Source organism: Globicephala melas, chromosome 7, assembly GCF_963455315.2.
Source record: "Globicephala melas chromosome 7, mGloMel1.2, whole genome shotgun sequence".
NCBI lineage: Eukaryota > Metazoa > Chordata > Mammalia > Artiodactyla > Delphinidae > Globicephala > Globicephala melas.
Window position 1 is genome coordinate 63,993,102 of NC_083320.1, and position 15,281 is coordinate 64,008,382.

Consider the following 15,281-nt stretch of genomic DNA (forward strand, 5'->3'; position numbering starts at 1 on the left):
CTTGTGGCCTCTCCCGTTGCGGAGCACAGGCTCCGGACGCGTAGGCTCAGCGGCCATGGCTCACGGGCCCAGCCGCTCCGCGGCATGTGGGATCTTCCCGGACCGGGGCACGAACCCGTGTCCCCTGCATCGGCAGGCGGACTCTCAACCACTACGCCACCAGGGAAGCCCTCTGCTAACTTTTAGGCTTACTGCACAACAGTTGAAACAACAGGCAAGTTGGCTATCTCAGTAAATCTCAATGTCACTTGCCCATATGTGCTCAGCTAATTATTCAGTCACTGTTTTCTAAATTAACATTAAACAACTCAACTTGCTTTTTTTTAACTACAGAATTTATATGCTGGGCTTAGCTGATACAGCACCGCCCCAGGATTACCTGAGGGATGCTTCTCCCAGAGCCCATTCGCACATGGCTTACCTCACAATCTTTTAAACTATCACTCAAGGTTAATTAAGCTGTAAACATTACTAAATAGCTGGGCTTATCGATTTTAGAAGGGAAACCAAGGAGCGATGGTAGCACAAGGCAAAAAAGCCTCGAAGGAAAAACCTTTTCTTTGTATTTTCCGTTGCATTATCAGAGGCAAAGAGGGGAGCCACAATGCTACTGGCTATTTAATCAATACAGCTACACTGAATTGACAACTGATATACAGGTTTCAGAGCCTCTGTTAAATTCCCCAGCATAGGCTTAAACTACTGCCTTCTTCCTCCTTCCCCCCAATGATATATAGTCACCACTGTAAACAGAGCTCACGTCTACAGATGAAGCTGTGGCTCGACTGCCAGGGTACCCGTAGTAGGAGAGCATCCTACTTTCTTAATGCATCTTTTTCAACTCAAGTATCTGAATGATTTAGACAATGTGACAGATGACTTAGAAGTCATGCTTACACATATAGCTTCTACACTTGACTTTGCAGAATGTACTCCTTATTCCTTTAATAAGCCCCCTAGAAAACTGCTTTTCCCTTGAGACACGTTTCCTTGGCAAAAAGTTGAATTCAAGAAATGGCTACCCCAAATGAGAGTCCCATCCCAAATCACAGGTGGAGATATTACACCCATTTCAAAACTTTCAAGTCCCTATACTGTACAAGCAGGCTCATGACTGAACACATAAGCCTTCTAAATTTGATAACTTTGGTGTAGAAACTGGCTTCTAGAGTTCCATCTCTTCTTCTGTGCAAGCAGCTGTCTCCAAACTATTGTAAACAGGCAACCCTGTCTGCGAGATTCTAAGAACAGTTCAGTTCTTTGAGGGAAGACAGTGCCAGCAGCTGCACACTTAGTTTGGCTCTCTCCTGCGCAGTTCTTAGCATTAGATGACGGCTTTAGCAGAAAGGAGTTCAGGGAGAGGCTTCCAGAGCACAAGCTCCCTGAAGGACGGCTCACGGACTCAATCATTTTCTTTGTAAAGACTTCATCAAATTCCCTCTTCAAACCTGTTTTCATGGTATCAGGAAGGACAAGCCTGGGAAGACGGTTAATATTTCTGTCAGCTTCAAGTTCATCTTCATCAGTTATTCTGTCCTCAATTTCCTGAAGCCTCCTTCGGGCAACTTCACACTGTGGTCCTCCTGTCGTCTGATTCATCTCTTCACAAATAACAACTAACATGCCAGGTGCAGAAAGGCCACTAGTGCACGGATTTACTCCATGACCCTCTATATCCTGACGTGCACAAAGAATCCAGTCATTAGGACCAGCACAGAGCTCTGCTTCAGTTATAGCCTCTTCTTTCTTACTGGACAATCCTCCTCTCGCTTGTGTTTCTTTCTACGGTGAACTGCGGTGAACTGAAACACATCGGCTCGCCCCGCTCCCGCCCGGGCTGCTTGGGGCCCCGACTGCGGGGCCAGCCCGGCGCGTCCGGTCCCAGCGGGAAGGCCCGGCTTAGGAAAGCCGGCGGCGGCCGCAGGAAGTCTGAGCCGCCGCCCAGGGGGGAGGCGACTGAAGAGCCCTTAGAGCGCCGCCGTGGCTGGGGAGACGAGGAGGCGGCGCCCGCGGCTCCCCTGAAATGCATTCTTCCAAGCAACACACCTTCAACCTGTCCTTGTATTTCTAAGTTTGATAAATGTGCTCCTTTTAAAATTTACATATGCTGCTTCCCCAAGGCAGGAGGACCTGATAATGACAGTAGCCACAATGTTCTGAGGGAAGTGGTGCTTTGTATCAATCCAGAACTATCGTTTGAAAATCTATCTTTTGCTGCAGAAGAAAAAACTGCTACTGAACTTTTAACTGGAACTTTCTTTATATTATAGAGAGGGTGCTGAAAACAGGCTAAACGATCACTAGATGACCACTGTTTTACTATTTTACGTTATTTTCTACTATTTTTTCATTTGGAAAAGTTATCTAGAGCCTTGGAACAATGTCGCTGAGGAATGCACCACCAACCCGAGGCTGTTCTCAGGGGACTCAAGGTCAAATAGGCACACATAATATTGAATTGTGAAGCACCCTGCTGCACTCCAGGTTCAACTATGTGCGCCCTAAGTCCTGTCTCCAGTGCACGGAATGAACTCTTTAGACAGCGTTTATACAGTTAAAGACACTGTATCATGAATGCCAAAGACGACGGTGACACCTTTTTTTTTCCTTTTGTAGAATGTTAAATGATCATCATATGGAATTTATTAAGCATCCCAATTTACAGATGATAAGAAATAAGAGTTATACTTATTAGGTAGCTTAAGAAACTACTGGAGAAGCCAAAGGCACAAGTCTGCTAGTAGAAGATAATTTCCAAATGTCTGAAAAGGAAGATGACAAGAACTGAAATTCAGCATTTCATTTTAATCTCAGAAAAAAAGGGTGACTGTGGTGGTGTGGGCCTGATTTTTAGCAGGAGCATCTTGTCCTGTTAATGCACAGCAATGTCCTGATTACCTCGTTGTTCATCACATTGCAGGGTAGCAGGTTGGCCTGATGACTGCAGAGGACAAGTGCCGCCGTGATAGCCAGCTTCCCGCATTCATCACAATTCTCGTTCCCATACCCAGGGTCCGTATCCTCTCAGTGACTCACAAAAGTGCCACTGTCATCATAATGCCAGGCATGTTAATATTATAAATTGTGACCTCTAGTCCAAAAATAGTTATCTTCATTTATTATGAAAGGGGATCTTCTACTTTCATCAGAAGCTTAAACAAGTATAAGTCTCCCCACTCTGGTCTAAGACTATCACACAGGAAAAACAAATCTTTGTGGCTATTACTTTTGTGTTTAATTTTTCGTGTGACATAAACTAAGTATGGCTGTATCCTTCAATGAACTCTCAAGTCCTTCTCTAATGACCTTCTTGGCTATTAATTAGACTTTCAAACTAGTACTTGAGTTCAGAGTCCAGTGATGAGAGAAAAAGTTGAGCTGAATAAATCCAAGAGCACAGTCATGTATTTTTCATACTGTGCTTTCCTAGGAGTGGTTCAACTTAAGTAAACAAACCCTCAAAACGGTGCCTCAGCTGTAATAACACCCTAATAGCCCTAGATGGACACAAAATCAATGCAAATCTCTAGACATTTTGAGCTCTCCCATTATAACAGGATATGCATTTTGCAGGATAACAGAGTAGCTTATTACAGATGGGGCTGCCGTTGTCCTGAGGATGCTGGCATGCCTCAGTTTCCCCCACGTGGTTGCTCCTTGCTTTCTGGCGGCTTGGGGAGAAAAGCCAGCAGCTCCGGATAGCACAGTGGAAAGAAACCACCACTGTGCTCCTGGGGTTGAGCCTTGACCCTGTCAACTACTGGCTTGCTCCAAACAGCCAGCTCTCAGTAGGGGCTTCTTTGACCTCTGTTTTCTCCTTTTTTTCCTCTCCGTGCTACTTTATGGATACTTTGATTTTCACATTTACATTGCATTAGAAAAACAGATGGCTATCCTTCAGTAAGATTTCCCTGTGTGCCAAGCTAAGTGATTTACGTCCAAATTTATGTATTATAACCTCATGCAAGTTAGTAATACTATCCTCATATTCCAGTTTTACACAAAGCACTAGGCTGTGTGCTGGGCGTTCTTCCCTCCCTGTATATTCCCAGTACAAGGCTGTACTTTGTAAATGAGGAAACAGAGGAAACTGAAACGCAGGGAAGTTAAGGTCACTCAGCTAGTAAATAGACGACCTATGATTTGAACTGATATCCAAAGCCCATACTCTTAGCCATGGTCATCTGCTGCTGCTCTTAGAGGCTTACATATCTGTCTTTTGCTACTAGTCTGCTGGCACCTTGAGAATAGGGACAACATTTTAGTCAACTGTTCTCTCCTTTGTGTCTTGCACAATGTTGGAATTTAGCAATTCTTGTGCTCATCTTTTCAAAAAAGCTATTATTCGCTCTGCCTAAAGCAAAGGCCCAGCCCCCAGAGCTAGTTGGCCATTCAGGAAACATTTTTGGAGGGCTTCTTTTCTGGAGGAAAGGTGCTGCAAGGCTGAGAACCCACCACACCTAACACTTCTCTCTGTACAGAGTACCCACAAGTGCACTGGGCCCAGGTGGACATGTTCGTCTCAGGTAACACAGTTCTCCTGGACCACAGCTGACTGGGTCAGAGATCTGGGCCGGGGCATCTTTAGACCGGCCTGTGGCGTCTGAGCTAAGTTGCTGTGAGAGCTGCGTAATAATGAAACGAATCAAATCCTCTCCCGAAGAGGTTAGATGTGAGACACACAAAGAAGGCACTAATGCCAAGAGACACACAGAAAAAAATCCACTATACAGAGGTTAGGAGATGACAGAAGACCTGACGGAGCTGGAGTTTAGGGAGAGGGCAGAGCAGTGTTGGGGGACAGGAACAGAGGCAGCAAAGGCACCCAGGGGACTGGAGTCACTGCTTGGCTCACCAGAGCTGCTGGTGTGTCCCCAACAATGAGCCTGCTCTCCAGGGAGCACTAGGCTGCAGGCTGCTGAGCCCACCTCCCCAGCTTCCTTCCTTCCTTTGTATCCCTATCACTGAGATCATCTCAGAATGGCTCAGAGCCAGTTGCTGAGGCAGGGAGGGGTGGGGCCCAGGCTAAAAAAAAATGATGAAAACACACGATCCCAATCTTTAAGGAGCTATGATCTAATGAGGCAGACAGAGATGGTCATAGGTGATTATAATCCGAGACCAGATATGCTTGGATGGACTGGACTATACATCAAAGGGCTCTCTAAAAGGGGCTCCTGGGACATCGCTACACGCTCTCATTACAGGCCTATTTGACAGAGCTGGGAATGGAGGGAAAGGGTGGAAACTGGGAAGACGAAGAAAGCAAAAACCCATTATAATTCTGCTCCTATTTGAATTCATATACTTCAGTAATTGCCTGCAGTGCTGAAAGAGAGCCTAACCTTTTTGTTAATGTTATCTTTAATAAAAACTCTCTCTTAGTATATTCTGAGTGAGTTTGGTGTTCATTAGGGTGAGGGACAAATAGCAGATGAGTTACAGCACTGCATCATGAAGACGGAACCTGCCATGACTTGTTCAAGCCTGAGCTGGGGCATTTACTCCTCCCCTTCATCTGAGGGGACTGAAATCACAGCCTGAATTACAAGCTGGCTTTATAACGTGCACCCTGGATATCCCGGTCCTGGACCTGCCCCACAGTTACAAAGTGAATAGGGGATCAAATCAAGTCAACCACAGGCTGACCTTTGTATGTTCAAGGCCTGGGTAAGAAAGGGGACCCCTCTCTTTATGTTCAGATTGCGATCAGTCCAGTCCTAAGATTACGATGGAGAAGGCCACATCCTTCCCGAAACTTAACTGGTCATTCTTTTCTAAGCCTGTGACCTAGCTACCTATACCGTCAGAAACTTGAGGTTGCTGAAGGGCAGCTCTGAGAAATAGTGGATCTTGCTTCTCTAGTCTCCTGAGGTCATGGGGGTCGCAGAGTTGGCCTATGTTGTCTGGATGGGTACACTAGGATGCTATTACACACAGCCCGTTGTTACACTGAACTGAATGGCCACGAGAGCAAATATGTCCCTCAACCTAGTAACAGCTCACATTTTGTGAATGCTAATGGAGTGTCAGGCCCTTTGAAGCCATGTCTTCTTTACCATTTCCTCTGAGGTAGTGGACAACAATTACTATTATCAGTCTGACACTGTAGATGAGGAGAGGGATACTAAAGAAAATAAGTAACTTGACCCAAATAACATGGCCGGTTAGTGGTGAAGACATGGGATTTGAACCCACTCTTTTGGACTTGAGAAGTCCCTCTATTTATTACCCCAATACACTGCTTTCCAAACATCTCAAGGAAGGATTATACTCTCTTACAAAGAGAATGGAGTGAAAGCAATGAGTGTCCAGCTTCTGCAATAATGCCAGTAAATTGGTCAGTCCTTGTGGATGATTTCTACTCAAGCACCAAGAGTTTCTTAGATATCTACATGGTTTCTTTCTCTTTCCACCTCTGGAATTCTCTTGTAGTGATTTTTTTTTTTTTTTCCATCTTTGCAGAGGTTCTCTGGTGGAAACACATCAGCAGAGAGCAGTGATGTGAAATAATTTCTTCCACTGCCCAAGATTAGCTATTCACTAGTTTAGTCCACAAGTAAAGCAGTGCATATTTTAAATGCCATCCCCTGAGTAACCAGAGTCTGCAGCTTCATCCTGCTGAGCCAAAATTAATTAGAGATGAATATCATAATAGAACAGTATTGATCGTAGCATATCACGAAGAAGTGTTGGTCTGTGTTAATTAACATGATTCACCATCAACACTCAGTATATTTAAATACAATCAACACAGGTATTTGTCTACACAGACCAATATATTTTTTAGTGGTGGCAGAACTCACCTCAGAAATGATCCACAGATTCAAATGCTTGTCCCTCTGCCTCTACCCAAACCCTGCCCACCACACACACACACAGTGGGGTGGCCTAACTGCCTCCATATTGGCTATTTCAAAACACATTGTATAGCATTTGGAACATATGAATATTTGGAAGCCAAGAAATAGAAAATGTTGGCATAAATGAAGCAGCACCCTGGGGAACCGACTGGAGAAGGATTCCTAGGCAAGTTCAACCTGCCTATAATCTCCCTTTCTCCAAAAGAATCTGAGTATTTCTCTTTTATTTTCATGCAAGCTAATATGCTACACTGCCTGCCATTTCAACAATTAGAAATTCAATAAAAAATAAACAGGCTCTTTTAAAAGACAAATATCTCCTCGAAAGTTAGGGGGCTATTGGTCAATCAAATTTGTCCAAATTTCTTTTTAGCCCATTTATTTCAGACAAACTGCATTTAAGAATGTGAGTTTTGCCTGAGTGCTGGGGAGGGAGGCCGTACGTCTTGTAGCCCAGGCTCATCCTTGACTCCAGGAAAGAGAAAAAATTCTTCTTCTCCCACTCCTCTTCCAGAGGGCTTCATGGGGACATCCAACTTCTACAACTCAACTGGGTAATTTTATCCATTCCCTACTTTAGCTATGTTATGGATTAAAGAGGCTTCTGTGGACTGGCTTGAGTAGTTAACCACTGTGTGAAACATGGTTTCCAGAGGAAACCACGCTCTGAATACTGAACATCTAATAAACCAATATTTGGCACAGACCTGTTTGAAGCTGGGGACTGTGTGTGCGTGGCTTCAGGCTGTCTCTTCCCCCTCCACCCCACAATATATTCATCAGACACTGACTGTTCAAGCATGGAAATGCATGTCAAAACGGACAGCTGGAATGCATAGCATGGCTCTGTACACAAAGCTGAAACATCTGGATGAACTGTAGACTAACTATGCTATCCAGATGTTTTAAAATAATTAGTAGGGCAGGCAGTACTTTTCTATCATTGACATTTTTACCTTTTTTTTTTGTATTGAGTAGCCCTAGTCTTTATAACTGCAATGTTCCTTACTAAAACCCGCCTTTATTCCAGAGAGGCAGGGCTTACTGAACTCAGTGGGTGCATTAGGCACTGTGCGGGGATTAATTCTGGGTTCTCTTGTAAGATGCACACTTGGTGTGGATCAGGAAAAGGGGAGCAAGGTGAGTGGCCCGTCTATAAAAATTCCTTTTTATCTTTTTCCTCCCTTTGGCACTCTACTCTGAACCAGAGGCTTGATCTCAGCTCCATTTCAGCTATCTTAAGCCTCTTAACTTTCTGTCCTCTTACGGGTGTCCTGTGAAACCTGATTCAAAAGCAGGATGTACTCTATTGCAGTTTTTCTCAAAATACGATCAAGGGCCACAAGCAGAGAAACTCGCTGGCTGTTTAGTGTGACTGCTGATTCCTAGGTCCTACTTGATCTTCTGACTCAAAGTCTCTGGAGGATATGTCCTGGGAATCTGTCTTTTAAATAAACTCTCCATGTATGTCTAGTGCAAGCTTAAGAGAACTACTGCATTATATAATGCCTTATTCTGATTGTTGCGACTCATGAAACTTTCACTTCAATTTTAGTACCTATAGAATCTAGAAATCTAAGTAAAGTAAGAACAGTTATAAATCAAATATCAGGGTGCTTCGAAAAATGTAATGTCAGCAAGTTAGGAACTTGATAATTCATCATAGATACTTGCTCTAGAATCTATTCTGAAGTGTGTTGGGCATTTTTCTCTCTGAAATCTGATTTCCATGTAAGATCAATAAGGGAATATTTATATTGCCGATATGGTGACCATTTATTATTTGATTTTTATAAAATCCTTGCCTCTAAGCAGTTGACATTCAAAACAAATCATTCCTTCATTAGCCATAATAATACCTTATTGCCTCTGTTCTGAAGTATTCATTTTATTTTCATTATCCCTATTGTATAAAACAGGCACAGATCTAGCAGAGCCCAGTTTATCACAGGCAAATTGAATGGAGAGGCTAAGTAAACGCGATCTGCTAGGTTTCCCCCTCAGATTAGCAACCAGAAGAGTTCATCTTCTCTAAGAGCCCCCGGTTGGTCTGTGGGAAGCAGTTTGAGTGAAGAAGGTCTGCAACATGGAGCTACAACTCTTCCAAAATCATGGCTAAGCTAATTTATTACAATTGAACCAATTACCAAGCGAGTTGTTTGGCATCAAGGCAAACCACTTGGTGAGTAAGGAACTTTTCCACATTTTCCTGGGAAGGGCAGAGGGAGACCGTGGGGACAGAGTGCATTTCAGAACCTCCTCAGGAGAGCTGGCTCTGTAGAGACACAGGTGCTCCTGGAAATGAAAAAAGCTTCACGAGACCATTTTTGGTGTCTGAACTCAACTCTCTGCATGGAAAATGGGAGGTTACATGAGTGGCTTACGGACAGCAGATTGTGTGGTTGGGTTTCCCCTGCTGGCAGTGACCCTCTTAGCCTCACATGGCTTCAGACCAACAGCTGGAGCACAATGAAGGACTTGGGGCTCATCAGCTGTTTCTGCAGAGGGACATGGCTCTAGGTATTCCTCAAGGCTGGACAACTGTGAGTGGCCTTTGCTATCACTGTAGTTTCCCTATTTTTTTTCCCCTTACTTAAAATGAGTGCTACTCGGGGCTTCCCTGGTGGCGCAGTGGTTGAGAGTCCGCCTGCTGATGCAGGGGACGCAGGTTCGTGCGCCGGTCCGGGAAGATCCCACATGCTGCGAAGTGGCTGGGCCCGTGAGCCATGGCTGCTGAGCCTGCGCGTCTGGAGCCCGTGCTCCGCAACGGGAGAGGCCGCAACAGTGAGAGGCCCGTGTACCGAAAAAAAAAAAAAAGAGTTTTACTCTGTCTTTTTCACGAGAATGTAAATTTCATAAAGAAATAAATGAATCAACTTCAAGATAAAATTAAATTAAATTAAATTAAAAAAAAAAGTGTTACTCACATTTCTGAGTTTCAAACTCAAGTATCTAGTTGCATTTGGGTTCTCAGGTTCCATGAAATGGCCCCTCTCTCTAATGCTCTGCATGCAGTAGGACCTCCACTGATGCCAGTGGGCTGCCTGGAATAAGGTTCTTTTCCAGAATCAGCCCTGGAGCCACCAGTAGGTAGATTTTCTAACATGGCTCCAATCCAGCCCCCACTTTGCACATGTAGACTTATCCCGGGAATCAACGGTGCAGAGTATAGTTAGTGCTGCTTGCATTTAGCTATCTCATCTCTCCTGCCTCACTTAGGAAGCATCTCACTTCTGTTTATCTCAAATTCAGCTTCTCTCCTTCTGTCAGTCACAGCAATTCCCCAAACGTGGTTGGCAAAGAGCTGTGGGACTGAGGTATCAGGCCTGTTGTTTCCAACTCTTGTGAGGTTCTGAGATGAGGTTTGTTTGACTTTCTTTTTAGAGGTTTGTTCACCTAGGAGATGTTAATTTCTCAAAACTGGAATGCACTTATCCTCTCAGGCAAATCTTATCTAGGGAGAAGCCACTAATTGCGAAATTAAACGGTGGTTATTATTTTCCACTGATGGCAAAGCCCACACTTTATTAAAGAACAAATAGAATATTGCTTTATGGGAAATTTAGAATAAACCTACCCAAATGGTATACACGGGTCTCCTCACGGCTACAAAAGCAATGTGCTTTATGTATTTATGTTTATACAATTAACATCAGGTATTCTTCTTTACTTTCATTTATAAGTACATTAGTACATTGAAATTTTTGTCATAAAAAGTAGAAATGTTTTATGAGTGTTTAAATATACACATAAAGGTTAAAAGCATTGTTCTCTGTATTTAAAAAAATGCCTACAGTACAATAACTCATCTTGAAATGTCTACGGAACATAATACCTATTATGCTGTTCTTTGTTTCCGCTTTTCATCTTGAAAATGCTTCCATATTCAAGTGAAATTATCACTGCATCTTTAGAAATCTTTTGACAATGTAAAACTTCTTTATGCGTCACAAAAAAGGGGTTAGACAGAGCTTCCCTGGTGGCGCAGTGGTTGAGAGTCCGCCTGCCAATGCAGGGGACACGGGTTCGTGCCCCAGTCCGGGAAGATCCCACATGCCGTGGAGCGGCTGGGCCCGTGAGCCATGGCCGCTGAGCCTGCACGTCCGGAGCCTGTGCTTCGCAACGGGAGAGGCTACAACAATGAGAGGTCCGCGTAGCGCAAAAAAAAAAAAAAAAAAAGGGTTAGACAATATGACTTTCAGTAGCTAAGACTCTCATGAAACAATGCAGTGTTAGGCATAGTGGCTGATTTTCCCACAGAGGTATAAATCAGACTTTATAATGAAAGAGTTCAGTTCTGGCCCTCGTAGCTTTTGTCCTATGTGAACACAATACATACATACATACATACAGACTGTCAGCTGCTGCCTAGTTCCTGGGTCTTGATCATCCCCTTTCCCAGCCTTTGCTGTAGTATCTGCAGACATCTACCCAACCTGTGGGTCAGAAACTCGGTCACACATTCCAGCGGTGCCTTAATTAAACCTTGTGATATTCCGGGAATTAGGTTGCCCGAGAAAAACTTGGGTGTCTAAGTTGGCTGCTGAAAACACAAGTTTCCACTTTCTAAACATCTCATCAACCACTCCTTGCTTCCTCCCACGTCTTCACCTCTATCAGCTCCCCCAACACAGATACCTTCTACCAGTCCAACGTGGTGCCTACCAAGTGGTCTATTCTCCCTACTGGGATTGACTCTCCTCTCTGAATTGTCTGCTAGGCTAGGGTCCCATTATCTTGATAACTCCTACTTCCTTAAGGCCTTGGATGATTTGGAATGATCATACTGGCAAGAACAGTCCCTGGTCCAAGCTTCTCGCATGACCAGACTCCCTCCTCTACTCCCACGTCAATGCATTCCACCCAACATTATTAATAACCAGGAAGACATGCTGGGTGGGTACGGCTGCTTCTTTGGCCCAGGTCTCTTCTGGTCCTTTTCTGCCCTTTACTCAAGCACTTGTTGCCTTGGGTTTTGCAAGCCTAGAGCAAGAGTTTGTTGGTGTTAGGACACGTTCTAAATAACTCAGCAGTGTCTAAAGGAACCCCAACACTTTCTCTACATGAACATGTAAAGAAAACTATGTGATCGCTATTTTTAGTAATGTGCCAAAATACGGTTCTGGAGGGCTGAAATCTTATAGCAGGGATTAGCAAACTATGGTGCACAGACCAAAACCATGCTGCTCCCTGTTGTTTTAAATAAAGTTATATTTGAACACAACCATGATCATTGCTCATTCATTTATGTGTTGTTTATGTCTGTTTTCACGCTACGTTGGCAGACTTGAGTAGTTGCGACAGAGACTGCATAGCTCACAAAGCGAAAAATAATTACTATCTGACCCTTTATAGAAAAAGTTTACCAAACTCCACCTTATACTCATCCATTACTTCATCTCTCTGTTTGGATCCTAAATAGACTCCTACATGAGGGGCTAGAACCCAGGTACCCAGATACCTACTTTGTTGAATTCTAAGCTATTTTCACCAAAAGGGACAAAACCTATTTCAAATTAGTGACATCTGACTAAAGATATTAGCATATGTGGGGGGAAAACCTGCAAAGCTCAACTCAAAGACTTCTAGAGGAAATTACTGTAAAAAATGCAGCCTAGAGTGAGGCAAACTTGAGATAAATTATTAACAATTATTGTAGTCCAATAGGAATTCAGAAATAGCAATCCCACTCCTTCGTCAGCGTTCTGTTTGCAGTTCATTTACTCTGATCACTCCCTACTGCTAGACAAATTCAGCCTCACTGGACTGGAGAGGGAATTAGCGTTGATTTTCTCCCATTAAATATTACATAGGCATGCTTATAAATGGTTACATCACCAAGGTTTGCAAATAGAGAAGATAAAAAAATTTTTTTTCTTAACTTCATTTGCTAAACTGAACCTGATAGAGAGAAAGCAAAATTTCTCATGTAAATCGAATGACTGGATATGCTGACATTTTGTTTCACAAAGCAGTCTTTCTACAAGGTTACACACATAACTACTAACATTTAAAATGGCAGAAGGAAGGGGTTTTACACCCTATTGTGCCAAGTTTTATTTTTTCTGCTGTACTGATTACAATAAAGGACTCATCACTGTCAACAGGCAGAGCCTGCTACATTGCTTTTATCAAACGCCAGGAGGTGTAAATACAAACTGTAAAGAGAAAGATCATGACTCACTGTCTGACAGCGAAGCTATTAAACATAATCAAAGACTCAGAGTGAACTCACAGTCCCTTTCAACACATTTCTAAAGAATCCTTTTCACTGTAAAACTAGCAAAAAATGTCACAATTCTGACACTGCTGTTGGAGAAACTTGGTTTAAGGCATTTAAAACAACTTCAAGACTTCAAATGAACAGGAGTTACTCACCATAGAATAAGTCACACTGCATTTAGCCTGGACACAAGGCTCCTCAAATTGTAATCAATAACTGATTAAAAGTTGATCTTTCAGGGCATTAAAATCCAAAATTTTAGGATACTTGTTGGTGATTAAAATATGTCGTCGTCGAATGAATGCAGCCTCATATACCTCAACAACAAAATCATTGTTTGCTGTCTCTTACAAAGTACAAGGACAATGATTTATTCTCAGGAAGTCAGTTGGACCATGAGGTAAGGTGCATGTTCTATATTGAGAAGTGAAAATCCTGCCCATGGTGTAGGATTCCGGCATCTTGAGTGAAAGGAACAGATGGGCAGGACAGTGGGACATGTAGGTCCAAGAGAACAAATATGACAGTCCCAAAGTTTCCTGAGTGTTACCTGAGTAGAGCCTACCTATTTTCTGCTCATCAGTCCTTTATTTTTTAAAAATTTATTTATTTTTGGCCACACCGCGTGGCATGTGGGATCTTAGCTCCCTGACCAGGGGTAGAACCCAGGCTCCCTGAAGTGGAAGCGCAAAGTCTTAACCATTGGACTGCCAGGGAAGTCCCTCATCAGTCCTTTAAAGGCATGTGTCTTCAAGGTCAATGTTACAGTACATCAGTCTATGAGAAGGTTGTGATCAAAGGACTTTTATGATTAATCATGTGAGTTCTGCGGGAAGCTTAATCATGACTATTTACATGTTGAAGCTAGACTTCTAAGACCAGCCCTTGGCCAGCCTCACAAAAATACATGCAACGTAGCTCTGTCTGGCTTCTTGGTGGTTTACACGTGCCCTTTGGACTCTAGGTTCTGAAGTATCACCTACTTTTCCACTCGCCTCTCCGTGCACGCTTAGCATGGAACCTAGAACACAGCTGTTGCTTACTAAATGCATGAGGCATAAATGACAGCAAGAATGATTCTCATCACTTATTATTAAGCAGTGTGAGAACACAAAGATAGAGATGCTGTCCAAGGAAGACTGGCTTTGGCTGGCAATATCTACTCAGCCCCTGGCCCAATAAGTTTGACTTCAGGCCTTTTGACCATATATTCCACAAAAGTAAGCCACAAACACTGCCACTTATTGTGGGGTCCAGTGTGACTAACTTATAGAACTCTGGCCACACAGCCTGACTTCAATACCTGCCTCTGGCTCCTTCAAATTTGTGGTCCGTTAAGTTTCTCCTTCTGAAATTCTGGATCATAGTTGTTCAACTTCCACATAGCTATCCACATTTTTTTTAATTTTTAAAAAAAATTTTTTGCGGTACGTGGGCTTCTCACTGTTGTGGGCTCTCCTGCTGCGGAGCACAGGCTCCGGACGCACAGGCCCAGCGGCCATGGCTCACGCCATGGGCCCAGCCGCTCCACGGCACGTGGGATCCTCCCGGACTGGGGCACGAACCCGTGTCCCCTGCATCGGCAGGCGGACTCTCAACCACTGTGCCACCAGGGAAGCCCAGCTGTCCACTTTTAACCTTCCTTTAGTTGTGGTGCCTTCTGCTACCTCAACTTAAGAAGTCCCTGCTCTAACTTCTAACACTTTGGCATTTCCCAACCCCTAACGCTACTCTACTATGACAAGGAGGGATTCTGACCCAGAAGGAATAATCTAAGAAAAAGCTTCAGGGAGATATTTTAATTTTTGTTTCCTTCCTTGAAATCTTATGGATCTTTGAGAATTTCTAGCAAAGGTGGGAGCAGAAGCTCTTTTCATCAATGATGAATTCCCAGGATTTTAACCCTCATCTCAATGGATAACTGGTGGCTTGCCTTAGGTGATCTGCATGAAAGTAACTCTCACCCCGCAACTGCCAATCTTTATAGCAAAGGCTGAATAGGTTATTTATAACCAAAGCATTGAGTATTATTTAACACCCTCTGTATACCACATTGTGCTTCCTCTGTTCTTCCCAAGGAGCTCACATCATAGTCTACCTTGTACTATATTTATTGCTTAATTTTCTTTTTTGTAATGCTTTGGTAGCTACCTGGGGACAGCTCTTTTGTTTTTCATTGTATTCCCCAGAACGCT

General features: G+C 43.5%; 1 protein-coding gene and 1 pseudogene across 10 annotated transcripts in view; both read right to left on the bottom strand.

The window, feature by feature from the left end:
• The window catches only part of B3GALT1 (beta-1,3-galactosyltransferase 1), a 600,252-nt gene that overhangs the window by 98,811 nt on the left and 486,160 nt on the right, over positions 1 to 15,281 (bottom strand). The gene's annotated exons all lie outside the window — the stretch shown is intronic.
• On the bottom strand, positions 1,166 to 1,599 carry LOC115851101 (coiled-coil domain-containing protein 117 pseudogene; annotated as a pseudogene).